Source organism: Aedes aegypti, chromosome 2 (genome assembly GCF_002204515.2).
Source record: "Aedes aegypti strain LVP_AGWG chromosome 2, AaegL5.0 Primary Assembly, whole genome shotgun sequence".
Lineage (NCBI taxonomy): Eukaryota > Metazoa > Arthropoda > Insecta > Diptera > Culicidae > Aedes > Aedes aegypti.
Genome location: NC_035108.1, coordinates 220,088,262 through 220,106,769, shown reverse-complemented (window position 1 = coordinate 220,106,769; position 18,508 = coordinate 220,088,262). Strand labels below are relative to the sequence as shown.

The following is an 18,508-nucleotide window of genomic DNA, read 5'->3' as shown; positions in this document are numbered from 1 at the left end:
CATATAGGGTGTCCCAGAAAGTATGGGTACGAGCTCACCATAATGCCATTTCAAAACTAGTGACACACATCTGATTACTGTGCCCAACAAGAGTAGACTGCGATTTTTTAATGAAAAAATAAATAATTAATGTGTTGATTACGTAACATTTCTTTGAAGCATCTCTTAGCAGTCTTGCACAAATCGCGTTATATTTGAGCGACTTTGTTTTACAAAATTTGTTCTATGTCAGAAAGTGCGTACAGTAAAAATCTGAAAAAAATATATTTATCAGCGACTATATGGTAATTGATCGGACTATCACTTATTCAAATTAAAATTTTAAAATTAGGCGTGTAAAATTTGTATTGGAACTAAAAATCCGATTTCAGCAGTGGCGATTTGAAAATGGTCAAAAAACAAATCCTTATATTTACGTAAAAACATGGATATATAAAAAATTAAAGTAACCTGTCCAAGAGAGTAAGGATTAACCTTTCGTAATTCTGGAACGTATTATTTTTCTAATTATTGAAAATACCTGAAGAGTTATAACTTCGCGATGTTGTCGTATGTGGAGAGAAAAATACGAGGTTTTTCGAATTTTACATTTTTTACAATTGTTCTCTAACAAAGCCAAATAAAATTTCAAACAAAAATTTATGTAAAACATCCATGATACAATGTATTTATACTCAACACGGCGGAAGATTTTGATAAAAAGGTATTTTACTAGTTATTTTTCAACAAAAACAAAATGTAGGATCTGTGCTGACCAGATAAGAATTGCTTTTCTAAAATCAAAATTTTCAATGTAAACGATTATTAAATCAAACAAATTTATCACAGATGCTGGTTGACATAGCCTATAAAAAATACAAATATATAAAAATATTTGATTGTTTGGAAAAGTACTATGATTTTCATTATCAAAGTCGTGCCCATACTTTCTGAGACACCCTATAAAGAGATGTGCTACTCACTAAACATGAGGTCACTGAATCTGAATCAAATCTAAAAAAATATTATTGATAAATCGATAAATTTGTAAAATGAAGATTAGTATTTTTTTTAATTTTTTTTGATTGGAAACACGTTTACGAAAAGATTTTTTTTCTCTGGAAATGAACATGTATGTAATGTATGTAATGTAAATTCGAAGCCGGGTTCAGAAAACCAAACCTGGAATTAAGGGAACAGTTTATCAAAAGACACTTCATATGACCTTGGAGATAGTCGATTGTTTGGAGGAGAACGCTTCAAGAATTAACCAATAATTTCTTCAATTTCAAACCAAATTCAAGAAATTCAAGCTACTCTTGATTTATTAAATAATGCGAAATCACAAAAATTGCATAATTTCAATCGAATTAACTTCTCTTCTCAGATCAACTACACAAGAAGTTACGGTATGTACAGTGTTGTACGAGACGACCACATACCAATTTTCATACAAAATAGTTAACTTTGACATGTTCTAGTTTTGAGTTATGAGCTATTCAGCTGAAATTTTCTCTTCACATAACTACAAACATATTCAAGTTCTTAACTACAAAATTTCTTATTTCTCAGCATCTGTCGGAAATTGAAATACAACAGTTTTTATTTTATATTTTGAAATATTGGCTCAATAATAATTTTGAACATTTTTGGTGTGAGTGAAGGTTTGGTAATAAGGTGAAAATTGTTCAAACCGTAAATGTAAGAATGTTTAAAAACTCAATGTTAAGAAAACCAAATTTTAAAACTGCTATTGTTTCGAACAATTAGTAAATTCAGTAAAGTTTTAAACGGGTTATGGCACATTATACTGATTTGAATGATGAAATAGATAAATTTGAATTAAAAACGAAAATGGAATTTTCATTTCCAGAGGCAAAGAGGGGCCCAGATAGCCGTAGCGGTAAACGCGCAGCTTTTCAGCATGACCAAACTGAGGGTCGTGGGTTCGAATCCCATCGGTCGAGGATCTTTTCGGGTTGGAAATTTTCTCGACTTCCCAGGGCATAGAGTATTTTCGTACCTGCCACACGATATACAAATGCAAAAATGGTCATTGGCATAGTAAGCTCTCAGTGAATAACTGTGGAAGTGCTCATAAGAACACTAAGCTGAGAAGCAGGCTTTGTCCCAGTGGGGACGTTACGCCAGAAAGAAGAAGAAGGCAAAGAGGGGCGAGAAAAACTGTTGCACCTCAAAAAGCATAAATGATTTGCTGCTTCATAGTGAGCGACTCATTTTCCCGAAACACTTCACATAAAACGGACGAAGCTTTGAAAATTTATCAAAATTTCGGATAAAGATTTCGATAAACATTTTTTCACTACAAGTAACATCTCAATGTGTAGAAAATTATGAAGACTACGCTTTCGAATGAAGCCTATTGAGCTTAAATCGATTATGATTTCGTTGAGATACAGCTGTTTGAAGTTTGATAGGTAAACCATAGTTGATGAATTATAAGCAGTCCATTTTTGCTGACTTCCCTGCACTTAAGATGCTGCCAAAAATCGAAAACAAAACAGATCGCTCTCAAATTTTGAGGAACCGTCACTGAATAATATAGAAGTCTATAAAAAACATTAACAAGTGACTTTGAGAACATGAATTTTTGAGGTTTTGTCCGGAGATGCGCCACTGTGTGGCGGTGCGAAAACCGAATCCGCTTGCTTAGGCTATACGAAACACACTGCACACAATACCCTTGCTTATAATTAAATAAGATACTAAAGTATATCAGAGTTGGCCATGTTGTATGCATGCTTAAACAAAGTTCCACAAAATTTTGCAAGTTTCGTAAAAAATCGAGGACTTCTGGACCAAGATAATGAGTGTCCCAGAAAGTATGAGCACGACTTTATCATACTACCATATCAAGACTAGTGCAGATAAAAATCTGGTTTTCACACATTTCGTTCTTGCACTTATCAAGAGCAGATTTTGTTTTTTGAGCGATTTTTTCGCTATCTGTTTGTTCATGGTGTTACCTTTGTAAAAACTCCACCTATCAGGCTTGCACAAATCGCGTTAAAGGGTCAAACACAATGCAACTGCATTACGGAAAGAATGGCAACACCGACTTGAATGACATTTCAATGTTTTCATCAATGTCGACTAAATCAGATTCAACATGGATTTGACAAGTAGAGTGTAGAATAAGATGGGCTTGCCGTTTTACCGTTGTACCGTGCTGCCGTTCACATTGTGTTTGGGTCAAACACGGCAAGAACGGCAAGAGCAGCAACACCGATTTGAATGACATGTCAATGTTTTGATCCGTGTCGATTAAATCAGATTCAACATGGACTTGACAAGTAGAGTATAGATTAAGATGGGCTTGCTGTTTTGCCGTTGTACCGTGCCGCTGTTCACGTTGTGTTTGGAGCTTTATATATGCAAGTTGAAACGGCTGAGGTAAGATGAAATAGCCAGGTATCATAATGAAATTAAATAATGATCAAAATCTTAAATGTGTTAAACTAATGATCAATATTTTGATGAAAGAAACATAAAGTTAACAAATGGACCAAGCTTTTAGAAAAGGAGAATCTGTTAGCTTTTATTTGTATTCTATTTGAAACTTTACATTTCAACTTGCCCCAATTCATGAAGTGGACGTACTAAATCTGAAACAAATTATTAATCATTGCCAATGTGATAAAAGATCAGATTATTACTTAATTCAATGAAAATTATCAAATTAAGTATATGAAATTTGAATCGTAACTAAAAATCCGATTTCAGCTGTCGTCGATTTATTAAAGGGTGAAAACCAAGTCCTTATATTGTAAAACATGTAAGTCCTAATATTGTAAACATGTAAAAATCTAAAATTTTTGTTGCCTATTCATAGTATAGATATTTGAAGTAAGCAAGTCTGAAATAACTTATTTATATTTATATTGAAAATACTTAAAAAGCTATGATTGTCTAAAGGGATATTAAGTGGAGAGAAAAACTAATATTTTTTTTAGAATTTTATCTTTTTGACAAATGTTTTCTAACAAAGCTAAATAATATTTTAAACAAAAACTCTTGTCGAACATCTTAGATACAATGTACTTGAACTCATACCATCTAAAGATTTTGATAAAAACATCAATGAATAGTTAAGAATCAAAAATATAAAAGTAGGATATGTGCTGGTTAGATAAGAATCGATTTTCTATAATAAAAAAATATCAATATAAAAGATTATTTTATCAAACCAAATTTTCACAAGCAGCACTTGAAATATCCCTAGGAAAAACACAAAAATATGAACATATTAATTTGCTTGAAAAAAATATTAAGACTCTCGTTATCAAAGCCGTGCCCATATTTTTGGGGACACCCTATATCATGTGTGTTATTTAAAAACATTCTGTTAAATTGCACTTGTGCTCATTTCTTCTTCTTTTTCGCAAATTATGTGACACGTAAAGCAGCTTCGTAATCCTAAGCATCTTTGTGTGATGTCAAGTTTGATAAAATGAAGCAGAAATCAGCAAAAAAAAAATGATGTTAAAGATATTTCAAAATTTAAAACACATGGTGTGTTGGTCCAGAAGAGCCAGATTTTAAATAACTTCATTTTAGAAAGTACATCTATTAACATTAACCACAGCATGGATTGGACATATTCACATCATTTCAATTTTACTTCTCAAAGCTACAAAAACTCATGTCTATATGAAGCTGTGTGTACAAACTATTTTAGTGGATTCGAAAAGCCAAAATAACACAGAGTAACAAAAATTAAATGTTTGCGTGTCTCAAGGATCAACCTGTGTTTATAGTAGATTTGGGATCGCTGAATCCAGCACGTCACAATTTCAAGCCAAAAGTCGCCAAAGTTGTACAAAACACTGTTTTTAAAGTTTACATTCAATTTAAAGCATGATTTATCAAACTTTTTTTTTTTTCAACGTGCTTGCAATCTCCATACAAAATTCTTCGTTTCACAAAACTTTTCTCAACCATTAAAAATAATGTTTGAGCATCGAGAATATGATGAACATTGTTGATAAGTATAAGTATAGATAAGTTGATACACATGAAGTTTGAATTATGTGGCAAACTTGCACTTAACTTGGCTGAAACAGCTGAAATTTCACATTTACACAGCCAATATCTCAAAAACTAAACGTACTATGGTATTTTTGAAAAGGGCAATGGATTGGGCAACCCTTAGTTGAGTAAATATCGGTATTTTTGTGCTTGAGACAAAAACGTGTTCCGCAGTGTAATAAAAGTAATAATTGAAATATCAGATTGTATGTTTGTAGTTAAATTCCTTTTTTATGTATGTTTATAATTTTTTTTTATGGTAGAAAATGATAAAGTACTGGCATGCCAGTACACAGTGATTCCTCTCCATACAAAAGATGGAAAAAAAATCTCAAGATTTCTCATATTCTAATGAAGTTTCTTTACTCTGATGGACCAGATTGTGTATTTTTTAAAATAATTTATCGTAGATTTTTTCATCTATCAGAATTCTATGTTATCTACGCGGAGACGAACCAGCCAATGGCTGAAATTCTCGATAATAAAGATAATAAAAATAAACATATTATCTACAATCTACATGTGATACAACACTTGAGCCCAGTCAGTGAATGGTTTGAAAATAGAATCCGTTAGTATCGTTATATTAGTATTTTAATAAATGATTTTAAAACAAATATGCCTTTTTATAGGCACCCAAAAAAAAAACAATATTCATTACACTCAATTATATACGACCGTGCTCAGTATTTAGGCATCCACTTTAAAAAAATAGGTTGCGCAAGATGAGATAAAGATTTAGCGAAACTAAGTATGATATGTGCGCGAGTGTGTGCTAATATTTAAAAACTAACTGTGTGGCTTCGTAGCCGTGCATTTAGCCGCATCGTGCTAAGGAGCGTGGGTTCGATTCCCGCCTCAGGCCGAAAACTTTTCGAGAGGAATGTTTTCTGACTATGCCACTGGGCGTTGCATGCTAGTCCGTTGTCTAGTGTGGTGCTTCCTTCAAAGGGCAAATACCCCACTGGAAGCATTAACGTGTAGTGTCTTTAAGTTGAATTCAATTTGGTTTTATTCATATATTTTACCAAGGAGCAAAACATACAGGTACTTTGGTCATGTTCTTTAAAATGCTATAAAATTTAAATTTCCACTCAATCTCCATAACATTTTGAGAAAAGACTATTCAATTATCGGTTAAAAATACAAAAATATTTCGAGAATAAATAGTGGAAGCAAATGTTTCGACTTTTTTCCGCCCTCGCATCACTGCTCGGTTTTATTGGTATTTTTTGTATCAAAACTGCCGGAACCACTACCTTCTTTTCAATCGAAGAGGGTTTATGGGACAAACAAATAAAAAAAAACAGTGCGCATCGTACCTTCGTGCTGTGCGTAGACGAATTCTCTATGCTCTTGGAAGTTTTCTTAAAAACTACTTAAAGCAATAAAACAGTACTTTTCAGAGCTACATAAACAGTACTTTTCAGTGCTATTTTTTCTACTATTGATCCCTTTACGATCCTTGTTTGGACCCGTGCCTTCGATTTTTCGTTGGACCCGCTGGCGAAAGCTAGCGGTGGGAATCCTTCTTGGACACCGTCTTGGGAAAAAATCTCTCAGGAGGTCACGTCTTCTTCCGTTTATTTACTAAACATGGTATCAACAACAAACAAAAGGAAGGGTGAACCTCTGAATTAACAACTTCCTTCCAAAAGAGTGGGATTTAAAACTGTCACTAAACGTGGAAAAAATGGAAGATAGGACGTTTCTCCGGAATGCGAACTTTCTTCCAAGGGTGAAATGAATAATTGTATCGAAATGAGCAATCAGTTCGATGCTCTAGACAAATTTTCCGAACACCAAACCTCTAGCCCAGGCTCTTTAAATTCAAGTGAGGAAGCAAAGAGTGCCGCCTATCGTGATCAGTTGTTCCGAATTTGGGGGATTTAGGCAGAGATCTTGAACTCCATTAGGGAATCAATGTTTCCTTCCAAATCGCAAAGAAAGGAGACTGTCGCGTTTTGCCGGAAACTCTTAAAGATCGCGAACTTCTTCTCAAACATCTTGAAGAGATGAAGCACAAGTTTTTAACTTATGACGACAAAACTGAGCAGACACGAATGCCATGACAAATGGTAAAGTGTCTTAAATAAAACATAATAATAATAATAACAAAACTGAACGTTTGTTCCAAGTTGTCTTGAAAGGTCTCTCAGAGACTATAGTCACCTGAAGAGATCAAAAATGGTATAAATGATTTACTTGGATTTTCTCCAGTCCAAGTAATCATTATGAAAAGAGAACCCAATCTGCATTGTTCGGAAAGGGCTTTCTCAAGAATATATTTAGTTCACTTTAAAAAAAAAAAAAAAAAAAAGAACTAAATAATGTTAAAGATTTAGAAAAAGAAAAACTTTTTGTTCGATGTCCGTGTGACATGGAAACATTTCCAGAACCTGGAGGAAATTACCAGAACCCCACTCTTTTGCCGTCGGTGCCAAAAGTGGGGTCATGGTACAAAAAATTGTCCACATGGATGCTAAATGCATGATTTGTGGAGGTTCTTCTCACGCAAGGACGTCTGTCCATGAAGGAAGATACCACCAAGTTCATATGCTCTAATTGTGGGACTAATCATAAGTCCAATTTTTGGAAATTGTCCTTCACGCAAAAAAGTCATTGTACCTCGTGCCAGGCAGATGAAGATAATATCCGTTACGATAACGGTCGTTCCGGAATTTGCCTGGTAGAGTATCGAACAATGCTCATTTTTCAGTTAACGATCGCTTGATTAGAATCATCATACCCATCAGGAAGATCATAATCATGCTCATTCACAAACTTATTTTAATCCGTCGGGAAGCCGTTCGAATCTTTTAATTTCGAATGTATCTACCCACGGTAAATCCTTTGTACTACCTTTTTTTTTACTGTTTATTTATTGAGACCTATAAAAACGTTACAATACTTACAACTAATTTTAACAAATGCTCATAAAGTTATCAAAATGTGTTTTTAAACAGTTTTCTGTTATTCCATCTTTTATCACGTATTATACTTTGGAAATGGTAAAGTGAGCCTGAACCGAAATGTAACAAATTGTAAGCCATTGCTTCTGTACACAGATACAGCCCTGCTTTTTGATTTGGTGCCTTTTTATTTATTTTTGTACATATCATTTCTTCCGGATCATTGATTTTTAATCGCATTCTGTTGTTCATTACTTGCGTTACCCATGTCCATACTTTCTTCGAAGTAACGCATTCTTTGATACGATGCTTGGACGAATCTATTTCTCCGCACGATTCACATAAATTTGAAACCGTTCCACGAACATTATTACGGAGCAACTTATCTTTATATGGTACAATGTCGTTGAGTGTGATAAACATAGCATGCTTACCATCAGTGGATAAAAATCCATGATTCATATTTTGCCATATGTTTTCCCAATCGAGATTGGGTAATTCTGATTCTATTTTAGGAGTGATGTTTAGATCGTTTATCAAGCTTTTATATATACGATTGCATGTATTGGACTGATCGTATTGTCTTTTTTCCTCTGCTATTATTATCCACTCGCGAGTATTACGTGTAACTTTCGTGTTTGTTTTTTGAGAGAGCATAAAATTGTCTACCGGTTGTTCTCCTGGTACAAAAAATAAATTTTTAATGAACAATGCTTATTCGGAGGGGTTGTCACTAAATCTCGACAGCAAACACGTTTTTGTGGTAATGTAAGCTTCAAGCTAAAAAGTTCATTTTTATTAACTGATACGCAAAAAGTATACAATTTACTTACGATTTTAGTGCACGTTTTATAGAGTTTGGAAGGATCGTATCGATAACCCTCGTGAATAGGCGTTTGCTACAATCGTATTCTGCCCATAAAAGCATAACTGTCCCATATTGATTTTCGAACCAACACCTTTTTTCATCGCAATATTAATGTTTTTATATACACTTCACTATGCATATAATAATTTATACACTTTGTTTGAAAATGTTGTGGAAAAATATGAAGTTGGTGCAGTCCCATATTGAAAAATAAAGGCATAACAGTCTCTATATGAACTTTGAACCCAAATAACATCTGCAAAACAAGAATAATGTTCAACTTTATATTTTTTACTGATCAATATTAGCAAAATGAATGTTCTGTGTGGTGGAGCTAAATGAATATTGCATTCAAAAATTTACCAGAAAATTATAAACATTTGTATGAAAATGCAAACTTCAAACTTTGAGCGCTGTTTTCTCAATGCCTACTAATTCAATATGGGACAGTTATGCCTTTATGGGCAGTATTGTACATATTAGTTTTTAAGTTCAATTAGGCCTAATTTTTATTACTTACAGATGATTTCAAAAGCTGACCTCTAGTTTTAAGCACAAATTCACGATTCAGGAAAAGCTTAGTGTAAATAGTTTCAGAATTAGATAGGATAATATAGTTTTTGCAATTCCGTATCATATTAGCATACTTTTCATGAATAGTTTGAATAGCATAACGGCCTACTTTTCCTAACAGAACAAACAGTACTGAAAAGTGCTACTTTTCAGCACTCAAAACGGTGCTGAAAAGTAGCACTTTTCAGTACTATTTTGGGAGCAGCCAATTTGTCATCGCGATGACTCTTCATACTCAATTCATCGAATTGCTCTGTGGTTCTCAATGACTTACAATTACTATAAGCTTACGATTTTATATCCATCGGATGATCTGTATCCGTTGATGAGCCATACGGATGCGGAATCGGCTCATCCAGTGAACGTAGAGGCGGTAGGTGAGCCAGATCAAAACTGACTGGAACTTCGTGTTCCTACACGGTTTGTGTAGGAAGCTTGACCTATTATAAATAACTGTACCTACAACACAGACGAAAACTGCAAGCGGCGTTTTACCTGACCCTTTCATGAATTAAGAACCAAGATCCATTTGAGTTTGGGTGAAGCGAAAAAAAAGGTGACATTTACGTTTATGGTCATAGACACAATTGCATCACAGCCTACCTGATTGAAACTACCGAGGGCTTCTACGCATGGCTGTTCATGTAGATTTTCTTTTCAATTTTAATTGTGCTCCTGGAAATAATCCAACTGAAACTGCATTTTTCATAATAGCAAAAAATGTTGTATGCAACTCGTTGCAAAACTCAATTTTTTTAGCACTCGGCGTATTTATCCAACTCGGCAAGCCTCGTCGGATAAATGTACGACTCGTGCTAAAAAAATCATCATTTTGCAACTTGTTGCATAAATAACTATTTAATAGTTGCTTCGATTTGGTAGCCACGTCTCATACGGAGGAAAGTAGTACCATGATGACTTGCATGTATACAAATCTCCTATTGCTTCGACATGTCTTCCATTCCACTATCATACTTGACGGTTACGTGCATGGCCTGTCGTGAAGTGTTTGTAACCCCACACGGCGTCGCTGCAACGAGGGGTGTTGTCGGCACATACCCCCGCCTGTGAACCTAAGTGATGTCTCGAATTCTTCTGGAGTCGCATGGGTTCACATCCTCCTTCGACGTCCAACACAGCTAGCTTGCAGGCAGGTCGCCGTAGAACTCCGTTTGCCGTTCGTACAAGTGCTTGACGAACTCTCCCATCGCTGCCGACGAAGATTTCCTCAATCCGTCCTCTAGTCCACTGAGTTCGCCCAGACCCACTGACAATTAGAACTAGGTCTCCTACCATTAGGTCTTTGGTTTCCTCGAACCACTTGCTCCGGCGTGTTATAACAGGCAGATATTCCTTTATCCACCTCTTCCAGAATTCGTTAACGATATGTTGGGCCATCTTCCAGCTGCTACGGAGTGCAGCGTATCCAGACACTTCGGTTGTTTCGATTTTGTTACCCGTAGAGCTGCCCAGAAGAAAATGGTTGGGAGTCAGCGACTCTTGGTCTGCTGACTCCAATGGAATGTACGTGAGCGGTCTGGAGTTCACTAACGCTTCAGCTTCATAAATGATGGTCTCTAGAGTCTCATCGTTGGGCTTACGAGGGTATTCAAGAGCCAATCCAATTGCTGTTTTCACCGATCTTACCAAGCGCTCCCAAACGCCCCCCATGTGCGGAGTGGCAGGTGGAATGAATTTCCATTTCGTATCGGCGTTCGTAAAGGTGTGCGCCATTGCTTCGTTTCTAGCAGCAATCTCCTCTGTAAGTTGTTTATTGGCCCCTTGGAAGCAGGTGCCATTATCCGAATATATCACAGCAGGCGAGCCACGGTGCGATATAAACCTTCGGACTGCCATGATGCACGACTCCGTAGAAAGGCTGTGTACTATTTCCATGTGCACAGCTCGAACTGACAGACACGTAAAAAGAGCAATCCACCGTTTGGCTTGACTTCGGCCAACCTTGACCAGCACTGGCCCAAAATAATCTAACCCAACGTACGTGAAGGGTCTCACATACGGTTCCAATCGTTCCTTGGGAAGAGGGGCCATTACTGGTGTTTTTGGGAAGGCCTTATTGATTCGACACCAGGAACAATCCTTTGCTACCTTTTGCACAATGGATCTCATGTTGGCAATTTCAAAACGTTGCCGAAGTTCGTTCGTTACCGTCTCTCGATTCGCGTGACGATAGAGACGATGGAACCATCCCACGATCAAAGTTGTAACTGGGTGTGTTTTTGGTAGTATTACAGGGTACCTTGCATGGAAGGGTAGATAGTCCGCCGCTTCTATGCGGCCTCGCATTCGTAGGATTCCTTGGTCATCCATATACGGCCAAGTTTTATAAATTGGGCTAGATTTTGACACAAAGGCGTGCCTAGCTTCTGGAGTGCCCATTGTTTTTTCCAACGCAGATCGCTCTTCAGCAAAGACTTCCTCCTGTGCCGACTTCCATAGCATAATTTCGGCTTGTGCTAGCTCCTCTTGAGTGAGTACTTTCAGTTGTATATTCAGCCCATCATTTCGTTGACGCACGCCATTGATGAAACGAACGACATACCGTTTTGATTCATATTACGGACACTTAAGGCCTCTGGGAAGTATAGCACAGCATAGAGCATTCAAAATAAATCATTCTGTATGATTCCTCAGCGTTATCGAGCGCCGGAAACCCTTTACTTTCGAATCGTGGGTGAATAATACGCTTCTGCAACTTGAATAATTTTAAATAAATCGAAATGTATAGCCTTTTGATGATTCTTATTCCGGACGAGTCCTCACTTTTGCCTCATATTCCGGACACTTTGATTCGAATTCCGGACATCTCATGAAAATCATTAATAGAAAAGTCAAATCCTTAAATGAAATTGTTAAACCACTAAAGAGACGTCTAAGGCAATTGTGCATTATAAATTTGCATAGATGTTTATCAAAATAGCTTATTAAAACGAGCCTCGAAATTTTGAACTTTCGAACGGCAAAAATTGAAACATTTCGTGTGAAATGTTTCCCATACAAAGTAGAGTGTCCGGAATTAAAATCTGTCCGTAATATGAATCAAAACGGTATGCCATTGTGCGTTGAAGTCTTGTCCATTCGTTGAATCGGGAGTAATCTATCATTGGTTCGCGACTCCAGTGAGTTTGAACACGTCGAAGTTCTTCATGAGTTGTCGTCGTAATCCGTTGCTCTGGCCATGCCGCTTCATCGAAGTAAAGGAATCTGGGTCCATCGAACCAGGTACTCTCAGGTTTGAGATTGGGACCGTCCTTCCATTTTGTCGCATCGTCGGAAACGTTCAGCTTGGATTGTACCCATTTCCATTCTTGCGGCTCGCTCAAAGTAAGAATTTCGCCTATTCGCACCGACACGAACTTGTGGAATCTACGATGGTCAGACCGAATCCACGCTAGCACCGTAGTTGAGTCGCTCCAGAAGAACCGTTGGGACACCGGAAGTGAATGATATTCAAGAATTGCTGCCACGAATCTTACTCCGAGGACGGCTGCCTTCAGCTCTAGCCGTGGAGTGGATAGTGTCTTTAGAGGGGCCACTTTGCACTTAGCTCCTACCAGCGCTATTTGGACACAGTCTTCGTGTACTAAACGAAAATATACAGCACAAGAGTAGGCGATATCGCTGGCATCCACAAAGGTGTGAACTTGTAGATTCTTGATACTGGACGGAAATTGTGAGAAGTAGCACCGGGAAATTTTTAGTTCATTGAGCTTCGGGAAGAGTGACACCCACTGACGCCACTTTCTGTTAAGGTCTTCATTAATTGGCTCATCCCATCCAGATCCAGCAGCCCAAGTCCCCTGAATTATTACTTTTCCGTGGACGAGAAAGTGTGAAACGAGCCCGAGCGGATCGAATAGGCTCATTACGACCTTTAAAACCTCTCTTTTGGTAGCAAAAAGATTTACATCCAGTATTGAGCGCAAATCGTCCCGTAGATTGAAGCAATAGGAGAAACAATCATTCGTGGGATCCCAGGACATCCCCAGCACTGATTCACTGGTAGCACTTCGTTCCAGCATTAAGTTTTTCGGTTCATCAACCGCCGAAGGTCCCCCTATTTCACGAAGAAGCTCTGTAGAATTGGAGCGGAAACCTCGGATCTCAAAACCTCCTAACGAGTGGACCCAAGCTACTTCCTTAATCACGTCAGCGGCTTCATCGACGGTCTGAAAGCTGTCCAAGTAATCGTCGACGTAATGATTTTTAACAATCGCAGTCGCCGCTCGTGGGTAGTCTTCGGAAAACTCTTCTGCGTTTATGTTTTTTACGTATTGCGTTGAGGCGGGCGAGCAGGTTGCGCCAAATGTTGCCACGTCCATAACATAGATCTGAACAGGATTCGTTGGACTGTCGCGCCAAAGAAAACATTGTGCCAGACGGTCTTGTTCACGGATTGAGAGCTGATGAAACATCTCTTTGATGTCGCCACAGATTGCTACAGGGAACTGACGGAAACGGCTAAGAACGGCTGGAAGTGGAGTTAGTAGATCAGGTCCCTTCAAAAGCTTTGAGTTGAAAGAGACTCCGTCCACCATCGCTGCTGCATCCCACACCAGTCGAATTTTATTCGGTTTCCTGGGGTGTACGACCACGCCAAGTGGTAGAAACCACATGCGTTTGCGATCAGCATTGTTCAGCTCCGATTCGGTTGCCTTGTGAGCGTACCCCTTCCTCAAATATTCAGAAATCTGCTCGCGCACACGCTCGTGTAACCAGTTATTTTTTGATAATTTTCGCTCCAAAGCCTTCAAACGACGAATAGCCATGGGATAGCTATCTGGAAAATCCGGATTATCATCCCGCCACAACAGTCCGGTTTCAAATCCACGATCCGTGCGTTTAGTTGTTTGTTGCAGTATCGTTCTCGCTCGCTTCTCTTCGTCTGATTCTAACAACCTCATCTGTTCACTTGTTCCAGCATCCTCTAGCGCAAAATAGTCACGTAACTGGTCGTTCAGCTGGCGGTCACTGTCAGCAGATGCAGCAACATGGAAATGGACTACAGCGCGTGGGGATGATGAACCTTGCACGCATCCGTAAATGCTCCAACCCAGTCGGCATTTTACTGCTATGGGGTCTGAAACTCCCCCTTCCCTTACCTTCAAAGGAACAGCCAAACGAAGGTTGTCCAATGCAATTAGTAGTTTCGGTTGGATGAGTTCGTAATCTTTCAATGGAAGCCCACGCAAATGAGGATATTGATGACAGAGTTCGCCGTACTTCATGGATTGCGTCGGCAAAACTAGACAATTAACCGTTCGGACCTCACATAGCTTATGGATATTGAGACTATCTTCACCAGAAATTTTTAGTTGCACGCGCTGTGATTTTCGTTCCTCTCGAGTTATGTTGCCCGTCCACTGCAACGTCAAAGGTTCGACCGGCCCAGAAACACCCAGACGATCAGCGACCGTCTTCTCTAAAAATGTTGTCGATGAGCCTTCGTCGATAAAGGCGAAGACGACTTCCCTCCGTTTACCGGCATATAATACCACAGGAAGGACTCGAAACATGGGAGAGGAACCATTTTTCTGCATAATGTTATTGACGGAGACATTGAGGGATGATTGGATAGGGGAAGGGGGGTGAAGAAGGGTGTGATGTTTTTCGTTACAGCCTTCAATTGCACACGCTTGCCAAGACCTACAAGGCCACTTTCCATGACCATTCAAGCAAGTTCTACACAATCCCCCTTGATGAACGATTTTCCACCGCTCGTCGTTGCTCAAGGACTTGAATTTATGGCAATCAGCCACCCGGTGTCCCTCACGTTCGCATGCGGCGCATGGCTTACCTGACCTTTTTGGACTTGGTGATGACGGTGGCTCCAAAGAGGAAACGGGTATTGATGAATGAGCATGGAGAAGACCCTTTTCTTTGGTACGTCGTTGTTCACCTCTGGAGCTACGACTTGAGTTCGGAAGTTCGAAGGTCACCTGGCTAGCCGCTTCCAGTAGTCCCGTCATGAAGTCCCCGAATGTTGCCAACGTAGCATACGGCTGTTTGCTTCGGTAAATTGCCCAGTCCATTCTGAGTGAACCGGGGAGCTTCTCTACTAGTTCCTGCATTAGTACTGGGTTGGATAAATGCGTGTACTGTTTCGCCGCCTTCAGGTGGTCCACTAGATTTTGAACGACGAGCCCGAATTCAACCAACGTTTCCAGGCGGTCATGTCTAGGTGCTGGAGTGTAACGCACCTTCTCGATAAGTGTTCTTATGAGTAGCTCTGGTCTGCCGTAAAGCGTTCGAAGGGTGTTGATGACTTGAGGGACACTCGAAGGGAGAAGGAGTCTACTTCGCACCGATTCTAGTGCATGTCCCTTTAAGCATCGCTGTAACCGAATGAGATTTTCTGCATCGGTGTATCCACAAGCAGCTGTCGATAGCTCGAAGCTACAGATGAAAATCGGCCAATCTTCGGGGTTACCTGAGAAATTGGGCAATTCTTTCCCCATCACCTGCCTGGCTGCAAGTTGGCTGGCGTTGATTACCATAGGAGTGAACTCTGTCTCCATATTATTCGACTGTCGCTGCTCTCGTGTATCATCGGCATCTTGTCTGTTTTTTCGTGGCAATCCTGATCTCGGTTCTGAGGGGAACATTGGATGCCGCTGAGTGAAGCTCGCATGATTGTGCATCGCTACACGATCCGAGGGGTGTGGTTGATGGGCTGAAGAGAGGCGATATAATGGTTGCTGCAACGGATGGTTAGAACGATTCGGCCCGGTTGCTGCCTCTGGTTGGTCCATTTCTACTTGTTGTTGGCAGTCCGCAAACAAGGATGAATTAGGTAAGGCTTCTGGTACTGATTCTTCAGGATCAATTCTTAGAGATCGAATTCTATCGTCGAGTAAATTTGGCGAACATTGTTGAAGCCAACGGGCCACCTCTTGATCTGAATCGGGGATCGATGTACCTCTGCTGCTGCACTCGCTTAGTTGCCGAGCGATGGTGTTTTTCTTTTCCAGAGATTCCATCCTGATCAACTGTTGCTGCTTCTGATACTCCTTTTCGTCTTGCAGCTTTCGTTGCCGTAGCCGCGCTTCTTCTTCCAATAGTGCTTTCCTTTCTTCTAGCCGGCGTTCTTCTTATTCCATTTCTTTCTTCCGCATCGCTTCTTGGGCTTCTAACTCCTGCTCCTTCAGTAATTGCTCCTCTTCGACCAGCTTCATTTGGGCTTGCAGACGGGCAGCACGGACACTCGAAGTCGTGCTATGAGCGCTCCGAGCGAATTGTGATGCCAATTGAGTCACTTTATTGACCTGCCTCAGACCAGACTTGGCCGTTGATGATCTCAGCGATCTACCTTCTGAAGGTGGTGGTAGCAAATTGCGAGATGACGGCATTTTATGGACAGCGGTTTTGGTTTTGCACTCCTGACAGCGATAGGGCCGGTTCTTTACCGAATCATCCACCCCCGCACAGCCAAAGTGCTCCCAGAGCTTACAGCTATCGCGAGCGACCCATTTCTCCTCGTCGGTGTCCGGTCTATCGCAGGACTTGCAGCTGTATCCGGCGGGTTTCTGATGTGCTTCCATTCTGAGACCCCGTAGATAAAATCCTTGAAGATTTTTATTCGGAGGGGTTGTCACTAAATCTCGACAGCAAACACGTTTTTGTGGTAATGTAAGCTTCAAGCTAAAAAGTTCATTTTTATTAACTGATACGCAAAAAGTATACAATTTACTTACGATTTTAGTGCACGTTTTATAGAGTTTGGAAGGATCGTATCGATAACCCTCGTGAATAGGCGTTTGCTACAATCGTATTGTACATATTAGTTTTTAAGTTCAATTAGGCCTAATTTTTATTACTTACAGATGATTTCAAAATCTGACCTCTAGTTTTAAGCACAAATTCACGATCCAGGAAAAGCTTAGTGTAAATAGTTTCAGAATTAGATAGGGTAATATAGTTTTAATAGTTGCTTCGATTTGGTAGCCACGTCTCATACGGAGGAAAGTAGTACTATGATGACTTGCATGTATACAAATCTCCTATTGCTTCGACATGTCTTCCATTCCACTATCATACTTGACGGTTACGTGCATGGCCTGTCGTGAAGTGTTTGTAACCCCACCAGCGGCGTCGCTGCAACGAGGGGTGTTGTAGGCACAATGCTTTTGTTTTTGATTCTACATCTATAAGAGCTAATCCCCCATTTTCAACTGGTAGATATAATTGTTGCATCCGAACTTTGAATATGTGTGAATTTCAGCAGGAAATATCTGAGCAACATACCAAATTTTCGAAAGCACATAACAATTGAGGATTTGAACTTTTTGGAAAAAATTGAGTTTTCGCTTAGAGTGATTCCTGACAGAAATATTTAGTTTCCTTATTAGATCGTCATAGTTTTCATTGACAATATTTTTGAATGCTGATGTGAAGGTTACTCCCAATATTTTCAGTTTTTCAACTTCTTTTAACATATGCGGTCCTGATCTACAGTTGTTGAGCCTCAAAAATTGAGATTTTTGACCGTTGAGTTTGATTTTTGAATAAATGCTGAAATAGTTTATTAACGCTAGAACCGTGTCGAATTCACTATCATTCAGAACAATTATATTGATATCGTCCGCAAAGGCCACAATTTTGATAAAAATGTTATCAATCAGCACTCCATTAATACTATTGTATATCATTCTAACGAGGGGCTCTATATAGAGTACGAAGAGCGCCATGCTCAAGGGGCAACCTTGCCTTACGGATGACGTAATTTTAATGGGGTTCGTTAGAAATCCGTTAACAAGGATTCTTGACGAGGCAGTATAGTACAAGTTTTGTATGCATTTTATAAATTGTCTCGGAAAATCATACTTTTCCAGTAGGATCCACAAAAAATCGTGGTTCACTTGGTCAAAGGCTTTCTCCAGATCTAAGGATAACAAAAGTCCCTTGAACCGTTTCGTTTATTGTGACCGGATTATAACGTTTCTGAGTAACTTGAGGTTAGTGATACAAGACTTATCCGGATCACAAGCTGCTTGTCCGGGTCCGAGAAGTTTTTCCATTAATGGTTGCAGCCGATTCATAAGTATCTTTGAAAAAATTTTGTAGTCACAATTTAACATTGAAATGGGACGACGGTTGGAAATTTCAG

The 18,508-nt window shown here is 39.2% G+C and overlaps 1 protein-coding gene across 9 annotated transcripts in view; it reads right to left on the bottom strand.

Moving 5' to 3' along the window:
* LOC5569573 (potassium voltage-gated channel subfamily H member 8) overlaps positions 1 to 18,508 on the bottom strand; it is a 187,111-nt gene that overhangs the window by 70,512 nt on the left and 98,091 nt on the right. The gene's annotated exons all lie outside the window — the stretch shown is intronic.